We start from the raw sequence: 21,091 nt of genomic DNA on the forward strand, positions 1-21,091 counted from the left end.
CTGGCACCAGAGAAATTGGGGTGCCGGGTGACACCTGGAGAAGGGAGGAGCTGGGCCCTGTCGGACCCTGACTGGATGGTCTCCCCACCGGTTGAAAAGTGCTGTGTGAAAAGTCATGCTCTTGTTAAGAAGAGTGGGCAGTTGCTTTGTAAGGAACTCTTAGCAGTGGCTTGCACACCCAAAGGGTGATTTCAGCTGTGTGTGCCTGGAGTGAGTAGCGGAGAGGAACCATGCACCCCGCCTATCTGGCACTGTGTGCCCAGAAACAGTAACAGAGCTGAACTGTGTACCTGGACTGTGTCGCACTACACGCACCCAGAGTGACTGGCTAAGAGGATCTGTTTGCCCCACTAGTCTCACACTACATGCCTGGAGACAGTGGCAGAGGGGAACCACTCCCCGGTTGTATGGAACTCTGACCCAAAGATTAACTCATACTGTGAGCAGCTGAGTGGCTGATTTGAGTCTGGCAGCTCACAGAAGACCTGGGCCAGAGGCCAGGAAACTGTGACTATTGCAGCCCAAACCTGGTCCCCATCCTCTCAGAACCAAAGGAAGGGAGAAAGTGAAGCCCAGCCCCCTCTTCCTGTGGCATCTAGGAAGACCAGCGGAACTCGCTGAACAGGTTTAAAGTCAGTAGGAAGCTTATTATTATCTTTTTTCCCTTTTTTCTTTTTGGATTGTCTTTTACCCGCCTTTTTTCTTCCTCCAAGTGAGAGGATAAGGCACAGAGTTACAAAGGGTCCAGGGACAGACTGAAAGGGGGAGCCCAAGGCTAACTCCCAAAACAAAAACTGAGACAAATGTCACTTTGCTATCCCACAGAGCTGGCATTTTATTGTGTATGTGTATTATTATTATCTTGCAAATAGTTTTTTACCACTTTTATTTTATTAGTTTTTTAAAATTTCTCTTCCTTATCTTTAGTTTTCCTCATTTTATTTCCCTGTTTAAGTGCATCACTTGACTGGTTTTCCTTATTCTCTCTGTAATGTATTTTAATTTTCCTTTTTACTTCACCTGTGTTCCAATAACACACAACTCTTGATTGGGTACTTTCTTTTTTTTTGACTTCTTTTTTTTTTTTAATTGATTATGTCATTACATTTGCTCTATTCCCCCCTCCCTTCCCCTCCACCCTGCATACCCCTCCCCCACCATTTTCCCCTTTAGTTCATGAACATGTGTCTCAAATTCTTTAGATTCTGTATTTCCCCTACTATTCTTACCCTCCCCCTATCTATTTTCTATCTACTGTCTATACTACTTATTTTCTGTACCTTCTCCCCCCTTCCCCTCCTCCCACTCCCCTGTTGCTTACCCTCCATGTGATCTTCATTTCTATGGTTCTGCTCCTGATCTAGCTATCCTCTTAGTTTGCTTTTGTTTTAGGTGTGGTTCTTAATAACTGTGAGTTTGCTGTCCTTTCACTGTTCATCTTTTTTTATCTTCTTTTTCTTAGGTAAGTCCCTTTAACATTTCATATAGTAAGGGCTTGGTGATGATGAACTCCTTGAATTTGGTCTTATCTGAGAAGCACTTTCTCTGTCCTTCCATTCTAAATGAAAGTTTTGCTGGGTAGAGCAATCTTGGTTGTAGATCTTTGGTTTTCATGACTTGGAATACCTCTGTCCAGCCCCTTCTTGCCTGTAAGGTCTCTTTTGAGAAATCAGCTGACAGTCTGATGGGAACTCCTTTGTAGGTGACTGTCCCCTTAGCTCTTGCTGCTTCTAGGATTCTCTCCTTCATTTTAATCTTGGCTAATGTAATTATGATGTGCCTTGGTGTGTTCCTTCTTGGGTCCAACTTCTTTGGGACTCTCTGAGCTTCCTGGATTTCTCGGAAGTCTATTTCCTTTGCCATCTTGGGGAAATTCTCCTTTATTATTTGTTCAAATAATTTTTCAACTGGTGATTGTGCCTTTCCCCCTTCTGGTACCCCTATAATTCGGATGTTGGAACGTTTAAAGATGTCCTGGAGGTTCCTAAGCTTCTCATTTTTCTGAATTCTTATATCTTCATTCCTTTCTGTTTGATCATTTTTTTCTTCCGTCTGGTCTTCTCCCTTGATTTGAATCCCAATTTTCTTTCCATTACTATTGGTATCTTTTGTATCAGCATTCATTTCAATTAATTTAGCTTCCATATGTTTCTCTAATTTGTGACTAAAATCCACCAGTTCTGTAAGGATCTTTATAACCAGTGTTTTGAACTGTGCATCTGAAAGACTGGCTATTTCTTCATCACTTAGGTCTATCGGTTCTGGGGCTCTGAGTTGTCCTAGAGCCATTTTTGGTCTATTCGTGCTGTTAAGTGAGCGGAGCGAAGCCTTAGTTGTTTACCAGGACGGGGCGACCCAGGTCGCTGGTTTGTGACGCTGTGTGTGGGGGCAGGGTCAGAGAGGGAGCAATGGCGTTCCTCTCCACTAGCCCAGCGCATCGAGTCACTCAAACGCCTCGGGCTTGCTTATCCGATCCTAATTTTGCGAGCCTGCTGCACCGCGCGGTTTTCCCTTCTCACTGGCTTCTCCGCACGTAAATGCGCGTGCCCGACCGACCCACCGCGCCTCTTCCCTGTGCGCTCCGGCAGCCAGCTCGCTGGCGATCAGCGCCCTCGGTTGCCTGCGCGCACCGCGCACTGCCCCGGGAATTTTTTCTTGCTAACCTGCTCCGCTGCTGGCCTCGCTCCTCGTACCGGTCCAGCCGAGTATCTAGTTGTCCTTTGGACTCCGTATTGTCGATTTTCCGTGTGGCTTGGTTGTGACTGCTGTTAAAAATAGTTGTTCTTGGATTTGGTTGTGCACAGAGGTGAGGTGGAACCTCCACCTACTTCTCCATCTTGGCGGTTGATTGGGTACTTTCTATTCTGGTTATCCTAATCATATATTTCTTGTCATATTATTGTTGTTCTATACAATTGTACATACTACACATCAATCTTCCATGATCTTAGCCAACTTTACTTTAATCCTGCATTATTATTGTAGTTAACTGTTCTTTCTCACACTACATCTACTTTCTATACTTTAATCTCATATCTTATCATCTAAGCTTTATACAAACACTCTATTTTCTGGATTCAGCTCACAGTCATCCTTCCCTCTAACAAGAGTTTTATCTCTCTTTCACCTTTTATAAAAAGTGGCTAATTCATGACAGTTAATGCTATACTTATCTAAAGAATCTCCTATCTCTTCTTTACTTGCTGGTACTTTAAATCCCATAAATACTCTCCTGCTGTCTTAATCCATTTTGCCTACCCCCTGCCACTGTTCACATACAAGAATAGGCGGGTGCTATGAACATCAGCATGCCTGCTGGAGGAGAAAAACCACCAATAAATGAACCACCAAAGGCCCAAACCCAAGTACAACAAGAGAGCCCACACAAACAGAAGAAAGGGCAAACCTAGAGCATCCAGTTAAGGAGATCAGAGACTGTACCACTGAACCTCATAGAATTCCTACCACAGAAGTTCACTCTACAAAGACAGCTAACAAAGCAAAACATCAAGAAGTACAGAAACAAATGAAAAGTCACCTAAAATGGGGAGACAAGAAAGAAAATGCAATCAAAAGGAATGGAAGACTCCCTACTAAAAGAGCTAAATGAAATGGAAGTAAGGAAAATATCAGATATAGAATTCAAATTAATGGTTATAAAGATACTCAAGGAGCTCACAGACAACTACAAGGAATTGAATGAGAACTACATCAGCATAAAAAAGGAAATAGAAACTATAAAAAAACAGAAAGAAATGAACAGTAAAATGTCAGAAATAAAAAACACATTAGGAGGAATTACAAGCAGGCTGGTTGAGGGAGAGGATGGAATCAGCAAGTTGTAGGACAAGGTAGGAAAAAACTCTCAGATAGAGCAAGAAAAAGAAAAGGGGTTCAGAAAGAACAAACAGGTAGTAAGGGAACTGCAGGAGAACATTAAATGTAACAATATCCATATAATAGGGATACCAGAAGGAGAACAACAGCAAGGAATAGAAAACCTGTTTAAAAAAGTAATAACTTCTCTAATTCGATGAGAGAAAAAGTCACACAAATCCAGGAAACACAGTGCGTCCCAATCAAGAGGAACCCAAAGAGCCTCACATCAAGATACATCATGATTAAAATGACAAAATTTCAAGACAAAGAGAGAATCTTAAAGGCAGCAAGGGAAAAAATAGGAAGTAACATACAAGGGAGCCCTGAAAAGGCTAGCAGCTGATCTCTCAATGGAAACACTCCAAGCCAGAAGAGAATGACAGGAAATATTCCAAGTAATGAAAGCTAGAGGCCTGCAACCAAGATTAATGTACCCAGCAAGGTACTCAATTAAAATGGAAAGGCAAATAAAGAGCTTTCCAGACAAATGAAGTCTAAAAGAATACACTTCCACCAAACTAGCTCAGCAAGAGATGCTAAAGGGACTGCTTTAAGAAAAGGAAGAAAAAAAGTGAGAGAGAGAGAGGAACATAGGTAAAAAAATGGCAATGAATAAGTACCTATCAATAATAACCTTAAACATGAATGGATTAAGTGCTCCAATCAAAAGACATAGATTAGCTGAATGCATGAGAAAGCATGACCCACACATATGCTGGCTATAAGAGACCCACCTTTTCTTCTGCAAGAGACCTACACAACTGAATGTGAAAGGCTGGACACAAATATTCCAAGCCAATGGACAGGAAAAAAAAAAACACACACACAGGAGAGCAATTCTCATATTGGACAAAATAGACTTCAAGAAAAGGGCCATAAAAAAAGACCCAGAAGGTCACTTCATAACATTCAAGGGTAGAATTGATCAAGAAGATATAAACATAAATATACATGCACCAAACATAGGAGCACCCAAATAAATAAAGAAAGTCTTGGAGGACTTCAAGAAAGATATTGACAGCAACACAATAATAGTGGGGGTCTTAACAGCCAACTGTCAAAAATCTTCCAAAAAAATATCAACAAAGATATCATGGCATTCAACAAAGTCGTAGAGTCAGAAGGACTTCACTGATTTTATATATATATATATACACACACACATATATATATATATAACCCTTCATCTCAAAGAAGCTAAATACACATTCTTTTCAAATGCACATGGAACATTTTCAAAGATAGACCACATGATAGGTCACAAAACAAGTCTCAACAAATTCAAGAAAACTGAAATCATATCAAGCATTTTCTCTAACCACAAGGGACTGAAACAAGAAATCAACCTCAAGGAAAAAACTCAAAAACACTCAAACTGATGAAGATTGAATAGCATGCTATTAAACAATGAATGGGTCAAAGGAGATCAAGGAGGATATCAAAAAGTTCCTGGAAAAAAATGAAAATTAACTCATAAAAACCCAAAATTTATGGTACACAGCAAAGGCAGTCCTGAGAGGAAAGTTCAAAACTACACAGGCCTAGGGAAAAGGGATCCTTAGTTCACTGTTGGAGGGATTGCAGACTGGTACAACCATTATGGAAAACAGTATGGAATTTTCTCAGAAAAATAAAAATCGACCTGTCTTTTGACCCAGCAATTCCACTGCTGGGATTATATCCTAAGAATCCTAAAACATCAATATCAAAGAACCTATGCACCACAATGTTCATAGCAGCACAATTTACAATAGCCAAGAGTTGGAAGCAACCTAGGTGCCCATCAGTAAATGAATGGATCCAAAAATTGTGGTACATATACACAATGGAATTCTATGCTGCAGAGAGAAAGAAGGAGCTACTACCTTTTGCAACAACATGGATGGAACTGGAAAGCATTATGCTGAGTGAAATAGGCCAGGTGCTGAAAGACAAATACCATATTATCTCACCTTTAACAGGATGCTAAACAACAAAACAAACAAGCAAGCAGAAAAAAAAACCCAACAAAGACACTGAAATAGAGAACAAGGGGATAGTGACCAGAGGGGAGAAGGAAGGGAAGTTAAGGGGAAAAAGGGGGAGGGATTTGGAGGAACAAATAGGAAGGACACAGGGACGAGAACTAAGGGGGGTGGAAATGGGAGGGAGGTGGGGAGCAAGGGGCGGGGGAGGCTTGGATGGGAAAAATAGACAAAAAACTGTACTTGAAAAATAACTAAATAAAATTAAAAAAAAACTATACAGGCCTATCTAAAAAAAAAAAAGAAAGAAACATTTTAAATAAACAACATAATCCTATACCTAGAAGAACTTGAGGAACAACACCAAAGAGAGCCCAGAGCAAGTAGAAAGAAGGAAATAACCAAGACCAGAGCAGAATTAAACACCATAGAGATTAAAAGCACAATTCTAAGGATCAATAAATCTAGGAACTGGTTCTTTGAAAAGATAAACAAAATTGACAATCCTTGCAGACTCACAAAGAAAAAAAGAGAGAGGACCCAAATAAAAACAATAAGAAATGAAAAAGAAGAGACTACAACTGACACTACAGAAGTACAAAGGGTTGTAAGAAGTTACTAAAAGAAGTATATGCCAAGAAATTTGAAAACCTAGGTGAAATGGGCAAATTTCTAGAAAAATATAATCTTCCAAAATGGATGAAAAAGAAGCAGGAAGCCTGAAAACACCAATAACAGCTGGTGAAATTGAAGCAGTAATAAAAAAACTCCTAACACACAAAAGCCCTGGGCCAGACAGTTTCACAAAAGAATTCTACAAAGCATTTAAGGAAGCAGTAATCCTTATACTTCACAGACTATTCCAAAACATCTAAGAAGATGGAAGATTTTCAAACTCTTTTCATGAAGCCAGCATCATCCTACTCCCAAAGCCAGATAAAGATACAACAAAGAAAAAACACCTCAGGCCAATATTGCTGATGAATATGTACACTAAAAACCTCAACAAAATATTGGCAAACCACAACCAACAATACATTTAAAAGATCATACACCATAATCAGGTGGAATTCACTTCAGGGATACAAGGATAGCACAATATTCACAAATCAATAAATGTAATACAGCATATAAACAAAAGAAAAGATAAAAATCATATGATTATATCAATAGATGCAGAAAAAGCTTTAGATAAGGTACAGCACCCATTTATGATTAAAACACCCAGTAAAGTGGTAAGAGAGGTACCATTCTTCCATGTAATAAGGGCCATATATGAGAGACCTACAGCCAGCATCATACTCAATGGGCAAAAACTAAAACCTTTCCCACTAAAATCAGGAACAAGACAAGGTTGTCCACTTTCACCACTTTTAACACAGTATTGCAAGTCCTAGCCGCAGCAATCAGACAAGAAAAAGAAATAAAAGGCATCCAAGTTGGAAAAAAGTAAACAAAACTATCATTGTTTGCAGATGACATGATAGTGTACATAGAAAATCCTATACACTTGTCCAAAAAATTGCTCGATCTAAGAAATGAATTTGGCAAAACCATGGGATACAAAGTCAATGCCCAGAAATCAAAAACATTTCTGTACACCAACAATAAAATATCAGAAACAGAAATCAGGAAAAAAGCCCTCGGTGGTGTAGCTCAGTGGATTGAGCACGGGACTGCAAACCAGATGATTGCAGTTTAAGTCTCAGTCACGGCACATGCCTCAGTTGCAAGCCAGTTCCCAACAGGGGATGGATGAGAGGCAAACATACATTGATATTTCTCTCCCTCTCTCCTTCCCTTCCCCTCTAAAGATAAATAAATAAAATATATATTAAAAGAAATCAGGAAAAAATCCCATTTGATATAGCAAGAAAAATAAAATACCTAGAAATAAACCTAACCAAGGAGGTAAAGGACTTGTACTCAGAAAACTACACAATACTGAAGAAAGAAATTAAGGAAGACACACACAAATAGAAACACATACCATGTTCATGGATCGGAAGAATTAACATCATCAAAATGTCCATACTACCCAAAGCAATTTACACATTCAATGCAATACCTATTAAAGTACCAATGGCATATTTCAGACACAGAACAAACACTTCACAAATTTATATGAAATCATAAACGACCCAAAATAACAGCTGCAATTTTGAGAAAGAAGAACAAAGTAGGAGGGATCACAATACCTGATACCAAAGTATATTACAAGGCCACTGTAATCAAAACAGCCTGGTACTGGCATAAAAACAGACACATGGACCAGTGGAACAGAACAGAGAGCCCATAAATAAATGAAAGTCTCTATGGTCAATTAAATTTCAACAAAGGGGGCAGCAACATAAAATGGACTAAAAAAGGCCTCTTCAACAAATGGTGTTGGGAGAACTGGACAGCTACATGCAAAAAAAAAAAAAAAAAAAAGAACAGAAATTCTAGCACCAACTTACACCATACACCAAAATAAATTCAAGGTGGATAAAAGACTTAACTACAAGCCGTGGCACCATTAAAGTCCTAGAGGAGAACATAGGCAGGAAAATCTCAGATATTTCACGCAGCAACATTTCTACTGATATGTCCCCTAGAGGAAGGGACATAAAGGAAAGAATAAATAAATGGGATCTCATCAAGATAAAAAGCTTCTGCAAGTCTAAAGAAAACAGTATTAAAATAAAAAGAGAACAAACTGTATGGGAAAACATATTTGCCAATGATACCTCAGACAAGGGTTTAATTTCCAAAATATACAAAGAACTTACATGACTCCACTCTAAGAAGAGAAGCAACCCAATTAAGAAATGGGCAAAGGACTGGAACAGACACTTCTCCAAGGGGAACATACAGAAGGTCTAGAAAAATATGAAAGGATGCTCACTATAGCTAGCCATCAGAGAGATGCAAAATAAAACACAGTGAGATACCACTTCACGCTAGTCAGAATGGCCATCATAAAAAAATCAACAAACAACGAATATTGGATAGGTTGTGGAGGAAAGGGAACCCTAGTGCACTGTTGGTTGGATTGTAGATTGGCACAACCGTAATGGAAAACAGTACAGAATTTCCTCAGAAAACTAAAAATAGAACTGCCTTTTGACCTGGTAATTGCACTGGTAGGATTATATTCTAAGAACCCTGAAACACCAATTCAAAATAACCTACACACTCCAATGTTCATAGCAGTACAACTTACAATAGCCAAGTGCTGGAAGCAACCTAGGTGCCCATCAGTAAATGAATGGATGAAAAATGATGGTACATTCACACAATGGAATTCTACACAGCAGAAAGAAAGAAGGTGCTCCTACACTTTGCAACAGCATGGATGGAACTGGAGAGCATTATGCTAAGTGAAATAAACTAGGTGATGAAAGACAAATACCATATGGTCTCATTAACAGAAACCTAATCAACAAGATGAGGAGGCAAGCAAAGTATAGCCAAAGACATTGAAGTTGAGAACAGGCTGACAGTGATCAGAGAGTAGAAGGGATGGGATAATGGGGGGAAAGGATGAAGGGTTTATAGGAAAAATTATAAAGTACAGGTAGACAATAACAAAGGCAATGGAAATGGGGGAAGGAGGCATGGAGGGCTAAGGTGGAGGAGAGGAGTGGAGGGAAAAGGCAGAGAGAAAGAAAAAATAAAAAAATAAAAAGAGAGGAAAAAAAACCAATAATAGTGGGCACTCTTGTTTTGTTCCTGTTGTTAGAGCAAAAGTTTTCAACCTTTTACTTTTGAGTCTGCTATTAGCTGCTTTTGTCATATATGGGCTTTATAATTATGTTGCAGTATGTTCCTTCTGTACCCAGTTTTTCGAGGGTTTTTATCATAAAAGGATGTTGTATTTTGTCAAGTGCTTTTTGTGTCTATTTAGATAATCACATGATTTTTACCTTTTATTCTGTTAATATGGTATATAAGATTTTTTTTGGTATCATATGTTGAACCATGTTTAATCCCAAAAATAAATCCCATTGGATTATAGTGTATAACCCTTTTAGTGCACTGTGGTATTTATTTTGATCAATATTTCTTTTAGAATTTTTTATATTTATATATTTTCAGAGATATTGGTCTATAATTTCCTTTTATAGTAGTGTTTTTTTTATCTGGCTCTAGTATCAGGGTAATGCTGATTTTTGTATAATGAGTTTGAAAATATTTTCAATATTTTGGAAAAGTTTGAGAAAGATTGGCGTTAATTCTTCCTTAAACATTTGGTACAATTCAGTAGTAAAGCCATCTGGTCCTGACGGTTTCTGTTAGGAGGTTTCTTTTTTAACAAACATCATTTATTTTTTTATTGTTCAAGTACAGTAGTCTTGATTTCCAAACTCCCCATGCTCCCCCTGCCCACTCTTCCCTACCTCCCATCCCTGAACCAGTCCCCTTTGCCTTTGTGTGGGAAGTTTCTTATTTTGATCAATCTTATTACTCATTATTGGTCTGTTCAGGCTTGTTTTCTCTTCATGATTCAGTCTTGATAAGTTGTGTGTTTCTAGGAATTTATCCATTTCTTCTAGGTTATCAAATTTGTTGGCACGTACAGGATTAGGCAAAAGTAGGTTTACAATTGTGAATACATGAAACACAGAGTTTATTCTTATTTTATTATTTATTAATGGTTATAATATTTTCCATATGGACAACTGTAAACCCACTTTTGCCCCACCCTGTAATTGTTCATTATAGTTTTTTATGATCCTGTGTATTTCTGTGGTATTAGTTATAATGTATCTTCTCTCATTTCTGATTTTATTATTTATATATTCTTATAATTTTTATTTTTTTCTGGGTACGGTTGTATTGTTTGCATATTTCTTTATCTCAGTTAACATAGCTAAAGGTTTGTCAATTTTATTTTATTGTATTTATTTATTTATATTTAATTATTGTTCAAGTACAGTTTTCTGTCTTTTACTCCCATCCCAGCCCACCACCCCAGTGCTCCCCACCTCCCTCCCATTTTCACCCTCCTTAGTTGTTGTCCATGTGTCCTTTATACTAGTTCCTGTAATTCCTTCCCCTTTTTCCCCTTAAATTCCCTCTTCCTCCCCTCTGGTCACTGTCCTCATGTTCTGTATTTCAGTGTCTTTGTTTTTATTCTGCTTGCTTGTTTTGTTGTTTAGTTTTCTGTTAAAGGTGAGATTATATGCTATTTGTGTTTCACTGCCAGGCTTATTTCACTCAGCATAATGCTTTCCAGTTCCATCCACGCTGTGGCAAAGGGTAAGCGCTCCTTCTTTCTTTCTGCTGCATAGAATTCCACTGTGTATATGTACCATGATGTTTTGATCCATTCATTTACTGACGGGCACCTAGGTTGCTTTCAGCTCTTGACTATTGTAAATTGTGCTGCTATGAACATTGGGGTGCATAGGTTCTTTTGGATTGGTGTTTTAGGATTCTTAGGATATAATCCCAGCAGTGGAATTGCTGGGTCAAAAGACAGGTCCATTTTTAGTGTTCCATTAAAATTCCATACTATTTTACATAGTGGTTGTACCAGTCTGCAATCCCACCACCAATGGATTAGGGTCCCCTCTTCTCCACAACCTCTCCAACACTGGTTGTTTGTTGCTTTGTTTATGATGGCCATTCTGACCAGTGTACAGTGGTATCTCATTGTGGTTTTAATTTGCATCTCTCTGATAGCTAGTGTTATTGAGCATCTTTCCATGTGTCTCTGGATCTTCTGTATGTCCTCCTTAGAGAAATGTCTGTTCAAGTCCTTTGCCCACTTTTTAATTGGGTTGCTTGTTGTTTTTTTTTTAGGTTTTTATTTTTTTATTATTTTTTATTTTTTTAATATTAAATTTTTTTTAGTTACTTTTCAAGTACATTTTTTTTTATCTCTTCCCCCCCCCCCCCGCCCGGTCTCCCCCCCCTCCCTTCCATTCCCCCCCCCCCAGTCCTCATCTCTGTGTCTTTCATACTTGTTCCTCAAAATCCCTCCCCCTTTTTCCCCCTTAAGTTCCCTTCCCTCTCCCCTCTGGTCGCTGCCCACTTGTTCTCTATTTCAGCGTCTTTGTTTTTATTCTGTTTGCTTGTTTGTTTTATTCTTTAGCTTCCTGTCAAAGGTGAGATCATATGGTATTTGTCCTTCAATGCCTGGCCTATTTCACTCAGCATAATGCTTTCCAGTTCCATCCATGTTGTTGCAAAAGGTAGTAGCTCCTTCTTTCTCTCTGCTGCATAGAATTCCATGGTGTATATGTACCACAATTTTTGGATCCATTCATTTACTGATGGGCACCTAGGTTGCTTCCAACTCTTGGCTATTGTAAATTGTGCTGCTATGAACATTGTGGTGCATAGGTTCTTTGAAATGGATGTTTTAGGATTCTTGGGGTATAATCCTAGCAGTGGAATTGCTGGGTCAAAAGGCAGGTCAATTTTTATTTTTCTGAGAAAATTCCATACTGTTTTCCATAATGGTTGTACCAGTCTGCAATCCCACCAACAGTGAACTAAGGTCCCCTTTTCCCCACACCCTCTCCAACATTTGTTGTTTGTTGCTTTGTCTATTATAGCCATCCTGACTGGTGTAAAGTGGTATCTCATTGTGGTTTTAATTTGCATCTCTCTGATAGCTAACGATATTGAGCATCTCTTCATGTGTCTCTGGATATTCTGTATGTCCTCTTTAGAGAAGTGTCTGTTCAAGTCCTTTTCCCATTTTTTAATTGGGTTCGATGTCTTCCTAGAGTGGAGTCGTGTAAGTTCTTTGTATATTTTGGTGATTAAACCTTTGTCTGAGGTATCATTGGCAAATATGTTTTCCCATACAGTTTGTTCTCTTTTTATTTTAATACTGTTTTCTTTAGTCGTGCAAAAGCTTTTAATTTTGATGAGATCCCATTTGTTTTTTTAATGGAAACATATATTTTTTAAGATTTAATTCATTTATCTTTAGAGGGGAAGGGAAAGAGAGAGAGAGACAAATATCAATGTATGGTTGCCTCTCCTGTGTCCCCCACTGGGAACTGGCCTGCAACCCAGGCATGTGCCCTGACTGGGAATTAAACTGCAATCGTCTGGTTTGCAGGCCCGCACTCAGTCCACTGAGCTACACCAGCTAGGGTGAGATCCCATTTGTTTATTCTTTCCTTTATGTCCCTTGCTCTAGGGGACATATCAGTAAAAATGTTCCTGTGTAAAATATCTGAGATTTTCCTGCCTCTGTTCTCCTCTAGGACTTTGATGGTATCATGGCTTATATTTAAGTCTTTTATCCACCTTGAATTTATTTTGGTGTATGGTGTAAGTTGGTGCTCAAGTTTCATTTTTTTGCACATAGCTGTCCAGTTCTCCCAAAACCATTTGTTGAAGAGGCTATTATTAGTCCATTTTATGTTGCTGCCCCCTTTGTCGAATATTAATTGGCTGTAGAAATTTGGGTTTATTTCTGGCCTCTCTGTTCTGTTCCATTGGTCTATGTGCCTGTTTTTATGCCAGTACCAGGCTGTTTTGATTGCAGTGGCCTTGTAATACAGTTTGGTATCAGGTATTGTGATTCTTCCTACTTTGTTCTTCTTTTTCAAAATTGCAGCTGTTATTTTGGGTCGTTTATGATTTCATATAAATTTGTGAAGTGTTTGTTCTATGTCTGTGAAATATGCCATTGGTACTTTAATAGGTATTGTATTGAATGTGTAAATTGCTTTGGGTAGTATGGACATTTTGATGATGTTAATTCTTCCAATCCATGAACAAGGTATGTTTCGATTTGTTTGTGTCTTCCCTGATTTCTTTCTTCAGTGCTGTGTAGTTTTCTGCATACAGGTCTTTTACCTCCTTGGTTAGGTTTATTCCCAGATATTTTATTTTTCTTTTTGCTATGTTGAATGGGATTTTTTCCTTGATTTCTGCTTCTGCTGTTTCATTGTTGATATACAAAAATGCCTTTGATTTCTGGATATTAACTTTGTATCGCACTGTTTTGCCAAATTCATTTATTAGTTCGAGCAGTTTTTGGGTGGAGTCTATAGGATTTTCCATGTACACTATCATGTCATCTGTAAACAGTGACAGTTTTTTCCTCCTTTCTGATTTGGATGCCTTTTATTTCCTTTTCTTGTCTGACTGCTGTGGCTAAAACTTCCAATACTATATTGAATAGAAGTGGTGAAAGTGGAAAACCTTGCCTTGTTCCTGATCTTAGTGGGAAAGGTTTTCATTTTGGCCCATTGAGTATGATTTTGGCTGTAGGTCTCTCATATATGGCCTTTATTATATTGAGGAATGCTTTCTCTTTTCCCACTTTGCTGAGTGTTTTTATCATGAATGGGTCTTGTACCTTATCAAAAGTTTTTTCTGCCTCTATTGATATGATCATGTGATTTTTGTCTCTGCTTTTGTTTATATGATGTATTACATTTACTGATTTGTGAATGTTGAACCATCCTTGCATCCCTGGGATGAATCCCACTTGGTCATGGTGAATGATCTTTTTAATGTATTGTTGGATGCGATTTGCCAATATTTTGTTGAGGATTTTAGCATCTATTTTCATCAGCAGTATTGGCCTGAAGTTTTCTTTCTTTGTTGTATCTTTATCTGGTTTTGGAATTAGGATGATGCTGCCTTCATAAAATGAGTTTGGGATTCCTCCATCCTTTTGGATTTTTTTGAATAGCCTGTGAAGAATAGGGGTTAATTCTTCCTTAAATGCTTTGTACAATTCTCCTGTGAAACCATCTGGTCCAGGGCTTTTGTGTGACAGGATTTTTTTTATTACTGCTTCAATTTCATCTGCTGTTATTGGTCTGTTCAGGTTTTCTGCTTCTTCATTGAGTTTTGGAAGATTATATTTTTCTAGAAATTTGTCCATTTCCCCTAGGTTTTCAAATTTCTTGGCATACAGTTCTTTATAGTAATTTATTACAATCCTTTGTATTCCTGTGGGGTCAGTTGTAATCTCTCCTCTTTCATTTCTGATTGTGTTTATTTGTGTCCTCTCTCTTCTTTTCTTGATGAGCCTGGTTAAGGCTTGTCTATTTTGTTTATCTTTCCAAAGAACCAACTCCTGGATTCATTGATCCTTAGACTTGTGCTTTTCATCTCTATGTCATTTAATTCTGCTTTGATGTTGGTTATTTTCTTCCTACTACTTGCTCTGGGCTGTCTTGGTATTGTCCCTCAAGTTCTTGTAGGCATAGGATTATGTTGTTCATTTGAAATGTTTCTATATTTTTTAGGTAGGCCTGTATTGCTATGAACTTCCCTCTCAGGACTGACTTTACTGTGTCCCATAAGTTTTGGGTTGTTGTGAGTTCATTTTCACTTGTTTTCAGAAACTTTTTGATTTCTTTCCTAATTTCATTCTTGCCCCATTCATTGTTTAATAGCATGATATTCACTCTCCATGATTTTGAATGTTTTGGGTGTTTTCTCTTGTGGTTGGTTTCCAGTTTTAGTGCCTTGCAGTCAGAGAAAATACTTGGATGATTTCAATTTTCTTAAATTTGGTGAGGCTTGTTTTGTGTCCTATCACATGTTCTATCTTTGAAAATGTTCCATTTGCATTTGAAAAGAATGTGTATTTAGCTTCTTTGAGATGAAGGGTTCTCTATAGATATATATATATCAGTTATGTCCATTTTATCTAGGACGTTGTTCAATTCCACAATATCTTTGTTGATATTTTGTTCGGAAAATCTGTCCAGTTTTGACAGTGGGGTGTTAAAATCCCCTACTATAATTGTGTTGCTGTTAATATCTATCTTGAAGTCCTCCAAGATTGTCTTATTTATTTCGGTGCTCCTATGTTGGTTGCATATATATTTACCATGTTTATGTCTTCTTGGTGGATTCCTCCCTTAAGTATTATGAAGTGACCTTGTGGGTCTCTTTTTATGGCCCTTTTTTAAAAAAAAACTATTTTGTCTGATATGAGTATTGCTACCCCGACTTTTTTTCCCTGGCTGTTTGCTTGGAAAATTTGTTTCCAGACCCTCACTTTTAGTCTGTGATGGTCTTTTGTCCTGAGGTGGGTCTCTTGTAGGCAGCAAAGTGTGGGTCATGCTTTCTTATCCATTCAGCTCTTCTTTGTCTTTTGATTGGAGCTTTCATCCATTTACATTTAAGGTTATTATTGATAGGTACTTATTCATTGTCATTTTTTAAAAGATTTTATTTATTTATCTTTAGAGGGGAAGGGAAGGAGAGAGAGGGAGAGAAACATCAATGTATGGTTGCCTTTTGTGCATCCCCTGCTGGGAATTGGCCTGCAGGGAACTGGCTTGCAACCCAGGTATGTGCCCTGACTGGGAATCGAACCGCGATTGTCTGTTTCGCAGGCCCGAGCTCAATCCACTGAGCTACAACAGCCAGGGCCATTGTCATTTTTATACTTGTGCTTCTCATTCTGTCTCCCTTTTCCTTCCATTCCTTAAAGCAGACCTGATAGTATTTCTTGCATAGCTGGTTTGGTGGAGGTATATTGTTTTAGAGTTGTTTTGTCTTGGAAGTTCTTTATTTGGTCTTCTATCTTTGAGAGCCTTGCTGGGTAAAGTAGCCTTGGTTGCAGGCCTCTGGTTCTCATTACTTGGAATATTTCTTGCCATTCTATTCTTGCTTGGAGTGTTTCCAGTGAGAAGTCAGCAGCTAACCTTATTGGGGCTCTCTTGTATGCTACTTCCTTTTTCTCCCTCGCTGCCTTTAAGATTCTCTCTTTGTCTTGAAATTTTGCCATTTTAATGATGATGTGTCTTGAAGTGGGCCTCTTTGGATTCCTCTTGATTGGGACTCTGTGTTTCCTGGTTTTTGTGACTTTTTCTGTCCTCAAATTAGGAAACTTTATCATTACTTTTTCAGATAGATTTTCTATACCTTGCCCTTCTTCTCCTTTTGGTATCCCTATTATTCAGATATTATTACGTTTCATATTGTCTTGCATTTCTCTTAATCCCTCTTCATTCTTTCTCTGCCTCTTTTCCTTTTCTTGCTCTTTCTGGGTGTTTTTTTCTACTTTGTCCTCCAACTCACTGATCCAATCTTCTGCTCCATCAATCCTGCTTTTGATTCCTCCACTGTGTTATTCAGCTTCAAAATTGTATTCTTCATTACCTATTGGCCCTTGCTGATAGTTTCTATTTCCTTTTTCATGTTGATATAGTTTTCAGTGAGTTCATTGTAGCTCCCCTGTAGTTTCTGGCAGCTCATTGTTAGCTCTTTGAAATTCCTGATAACCAGTGCTTTGAGTTCAATATTTGATAGCTGAGTTGCCTTTTTTTTTTATCTAGCATTCTTTCTGAGGTTGCCTCCTTTTCTTTATTGGGTGGTCATTTCTTTCTCTTCCCATTGTTTGTGAGACTCTTTTTGTTAGCTTCAGCTTCTTAAATTGATTTTTCTCACTTCCTGGGTTTATGGTGTGAACTTCTGTGGTGTAATACCTTTGAGATGCAATGGTTTAGTTTCCTTATTTTCCCCAGCTCGCTGGTCTTGGGCTTTCCTTTATACATTGGCTCTGAGTTTGTCTTTCAGTTTTTGTTATTTCTGGGCCTTTTTTTTTGGTGGGTTCTTCCCACCATCTGGTGAACTGATGGTCCCGTTGTCCACTACCCATTTTTAATTGCTGTGCTGGCGACGGTGGATTGCGTTGATGCTAGTTCTTCTGTGTGTACAGGGTTTTGAGGATTCTCTTTTACTCTTTTTCACTTGTTTGCCCTGGGTAGTTTCTCCACTGTTTAGTTATATTTCCACGTAGGTCTTGGGTTGAGGTTTGTGTGATTTCTACTCCCTCCTTCACCTTCTTCTGTTGTTATCTGTTGGTGAGTCCTTTGTTGTTGCGTTTCCTCTTCCTTTGGGAATCCTGATGTTGACTGCTTCCACCTACTTTTTTTGTGTTTGTGTGTGATCAGTTGGAGGTGAAGGCAAAATGGTTTATGACAGCAAGAGAGTATTCTATGATATTTACAGTAGCAACTGGTAGAGAAGATATAGGTGATCCCTTGACTATGTACATCGGTAACTGTAATCTTCAACCCAAGTAGCCACTTTTTATGAAAGATGGAAAGAAGATAAGGCTCTTGTTGGGGGGGGAAGGTTTGTGATTTGGATCTAGAAAGGAGTAAGATTGAGGGAGGTCAGATTCTGTGGTAAGGTGATAGCAAAGGACGGTAAATAGTTGTAATGTGAGAGAGAATATAGTTATCCTCTACAGTATTATAGTTCAGGAAACAATAAAGTGGGCTAAGATCTGGGGATGGGGTGTTGTGTAGTATTTACAATAGTATGTAACAACTATTACTTACAATAATGTTAGAGCAACAGTCATGTGACATAATCTATGATATACCAAGGTTGGGGAGTATTGGACCTTCAATAGTGTGCTAACTGGGCAAGGGGAAGTAAAGGACAGTAAATTAGCAATACACTATGATTGAGGGGACAGGGGAAACCTGTCAAGTGATACAATACATGCAGCCAAGGTAAAGAAGATTATACAGAAAGAGGAGGAATACAAAGATACTATTAAAATAAAAGATGTAAGAAAAATGAAAAAAATACAAATATGCAGTATCTCTGTCTCTGTTGTTGGGATGCCCCCTCTTTAAGTCCCAATCTGGTCTTTTCGCCATTCCAAGTCTTTTTTCTCATTTTGGGGGGAGGACAGTGAAAAGAAAGAAAAAAAGGCAGCAGAAGGGAGGAAAAAGCAATAGGTTTGGAAAGAAAGGAAGAAGGAATAAAACAAGAAAGAAGAGGAGAGAGGGTAAAAGTATTGAAAGATAAAACAATAATAAAGTTAAAAAATAAAAGATTATTAAAAAAGCAAAGCAAAGCAAAACAAAAAACAAAACAAAACCCTCTTGTTGGTTTCCAGCTAGTCAAACCTTTTCTTCTGGTCACACTAGCTGCAACAGTCTGAGGGGTGATTATTTGGTCTTTCTCCCTTCTCGGTGAACTCAGTTGGTCTCACAAGTGCTCTCCCGAGATCTGGACCTGCACCTCTCCTCAGCGCCCCACTGAGAGCAGACCTTCCCTAGGATTCACCGTCCTAGCCTGGGTTGTGGGCATGCACTCCCAGACAGGCTTCCCTGTTCTTGGAGGCTTGGGCATGAACCTTCCCCAGTGCTATGGGGGATTGCAAGGGCGACTCTCAATTCTCCCAAGCCGGTGACCACAGACTCCATGGGTGATCAAAGCTCTCTGGTTTGCTTACTCATGCCCACTCCTCTCTCTGACACTCCAAGCAAACACATTTCTCCTGGCATTTTTCAAACTGTGCCCGAATGGGTAGGGAGGGAGCTGATGACTGGCTCTCTCCCAAGGACCTTGTTGCAAGCCCTCAGCTTCCAGTGACCAAGGCAGACCGTCCTGGGCCCTGGCACAGCCTGGCGGAGGGCCTGCAGCCTCTGCGCTGTTCCCGCGGAGCTTGTTGACCTGCAGTCATCTCCTCTCCTCACTGTCTGGTCATTTAGTGTCTGCTACAATTTCTGGAGTCCTGCCTTCCTATATGCTGAGTCCCTGTTGGCTATTCGCTGTGCACCTCTGCAGATCAGTCTGGTTTTTCTCCGGTGCGTGGGGGGAAGCAAAATCCTTTGTCCTATTCTGCAGCCATCTTCCTCCTCAATTTTATTTTTTTTAAGTTTTGTTATTTTCTATTAGTTTTGTTATTTCTATTATTTTTCTGGCCTATTTCACTTATTTATTTTCTTATTTTTATTTACTTTATTCCAGTAAACTTTGGATTAATTTGTTTTTCTTTTTCTAATTCCTTATGATGAAAAATTATGTTCCTGATTTGAGATATTTCTCTTTTTTAACATATTGCATTTACTGCTATAAATGTTTCTCCAACAATTATTTTTGCAGCATAGATTTTAGTGTGTTGTGTTTCCATTTTTATTAGTTTCAAGGTATATTTCGATTTTTTCCTTTTTTTTTGTCCTTTCATTTGTTCAGGGGTGCTTTGTTTAGTTTCCACATTTTTGTAAATTTATTTATTATTACCTTGACAGCCCTGTGAAGTACTGGCTAAGTATCCTTTAGAACGTCCTCATTATGAGTTTGTGTGATGTTTTTCAGCATGGAAGGATGTATGTCAAGGTAAGTGCCTGATTTAATAAGAAGGAGATGAGAAACGAGCTGCAGAGCTGCATGAGCACAGGAACTTCAATGTATCTTGTGATTTTTCCAGAGGGAACAAGGTATAATCCATAAGTAACAAAAGTCATTTTAGCAAGCCAAACATTTGCTGCTCAGGAAGGCCTGGCAATATTAAAACATGCTGACACCAAGAGTACAGGCCACTCATGTTGATTTTGATTGTATGAAGAACTATTTAGATGCAATTTATGATGTTACATTGGTGTTTGAAGGGACTGTGAATGTTAAAGGATAGCAGAAAGAAGCTACATCCAAGGTTGAGTTTCTCAGCAAAGAAAGTCTAAAATTCATATTCACATTGATTGTATAGATGAAAAAGATATCCTAGAAGAACAAGTACATGTCAAAAGATGGTTTCATGAACATTTTGAAATAAAAGATAAGTTGCTTATAGAATTCTCTGACTCACTGGATCCAGAAAGAAGAAACAAATTTCCTAGGAAACGTATTCAGTCTAAACTAAATCTCAAGAAGAAATTGCCATCATTGTTGATCCTAACTGGTTTGACTGCAGACCTGCTCATGACCAAGGTTGGGAGGGAGCTGTGCATGAAAACATGGGTCTATGGAACACTAATTGACTGCTTGTGGGTTCATATTAAAGCATCAGATAGTCTCCAAGCAGTGGGATATGCCACAATGTTTATTATGGGTGACTGCACATTATATCACATTGTTTCCTGAGTTTAATAACAAGTGTAAATAAAACCTTGTTGATTGAACATTGGATAAAATAGAATTTCTGACTAATGCCACAGTTGGTCTGGGCAGACTAACAAAAAATTTGTTCTGACCTTACTTGTGATTATTAATAGCAACTGTATTAGGGCATATAGTTTATATGTATGAAATCTAGTACAGTGGCTCCACCAATTACTTAATATGTATGGGCATTAGCACACACTGGATGACAGGTGACTTATTTATCAGAGAAAGACAAACACCATATGGTTTCACTCAAATGTGGAATCTAATGAACAAAGTTAACTAACAAGCAAAAGAGAGACAGACTCATAGATGGAGAGTAGATAACAGCTGGAGGAGTGGGGAGGTTAGAAAGTGGAGGGATTGAGCAAAAAGGAAAAAGGACTCATGAACATAGACAACAGTGTGGTGATTTC

The 21,091-nt window shown here is 38.5% G+C and overlaps 1 pseudogene; it reads left to right on the forward strand.

The window, feature by feature from the left end:
- The first annotated feature begins 19,865 nt into the window (after positions 1–19,865).
- LOC119055898 (1-acyl-sn-glycerol-3-phosphate acyltransferase epsilon-like) lies at positions 19,866–20,654 on the forward strand (annotated as a pseudogene).
- The last annotated feature ends 437 nt before the right edge of the window (positions 20,655–21,091 follow it).

Source organism: Artibeus jamaicensis, unplaced genomic scaffold (assembly GCF_021234435.1).
Source record: "Artibeus jamaicensis isolate MK-2021 breed Jamaican fruit bat unplaced genomic scaffold, CSHL_Jam_final contig_311, whole genome shotgun sequence".
In the NCBI taxonomy this organism is placed as follows: domain Eukaryota; kingdom Metazoa; phylum Chordata; class Mammalia; order Chiroptera; family Phyllostomidae; genus Artibeus; species Artibeus jamaicensis.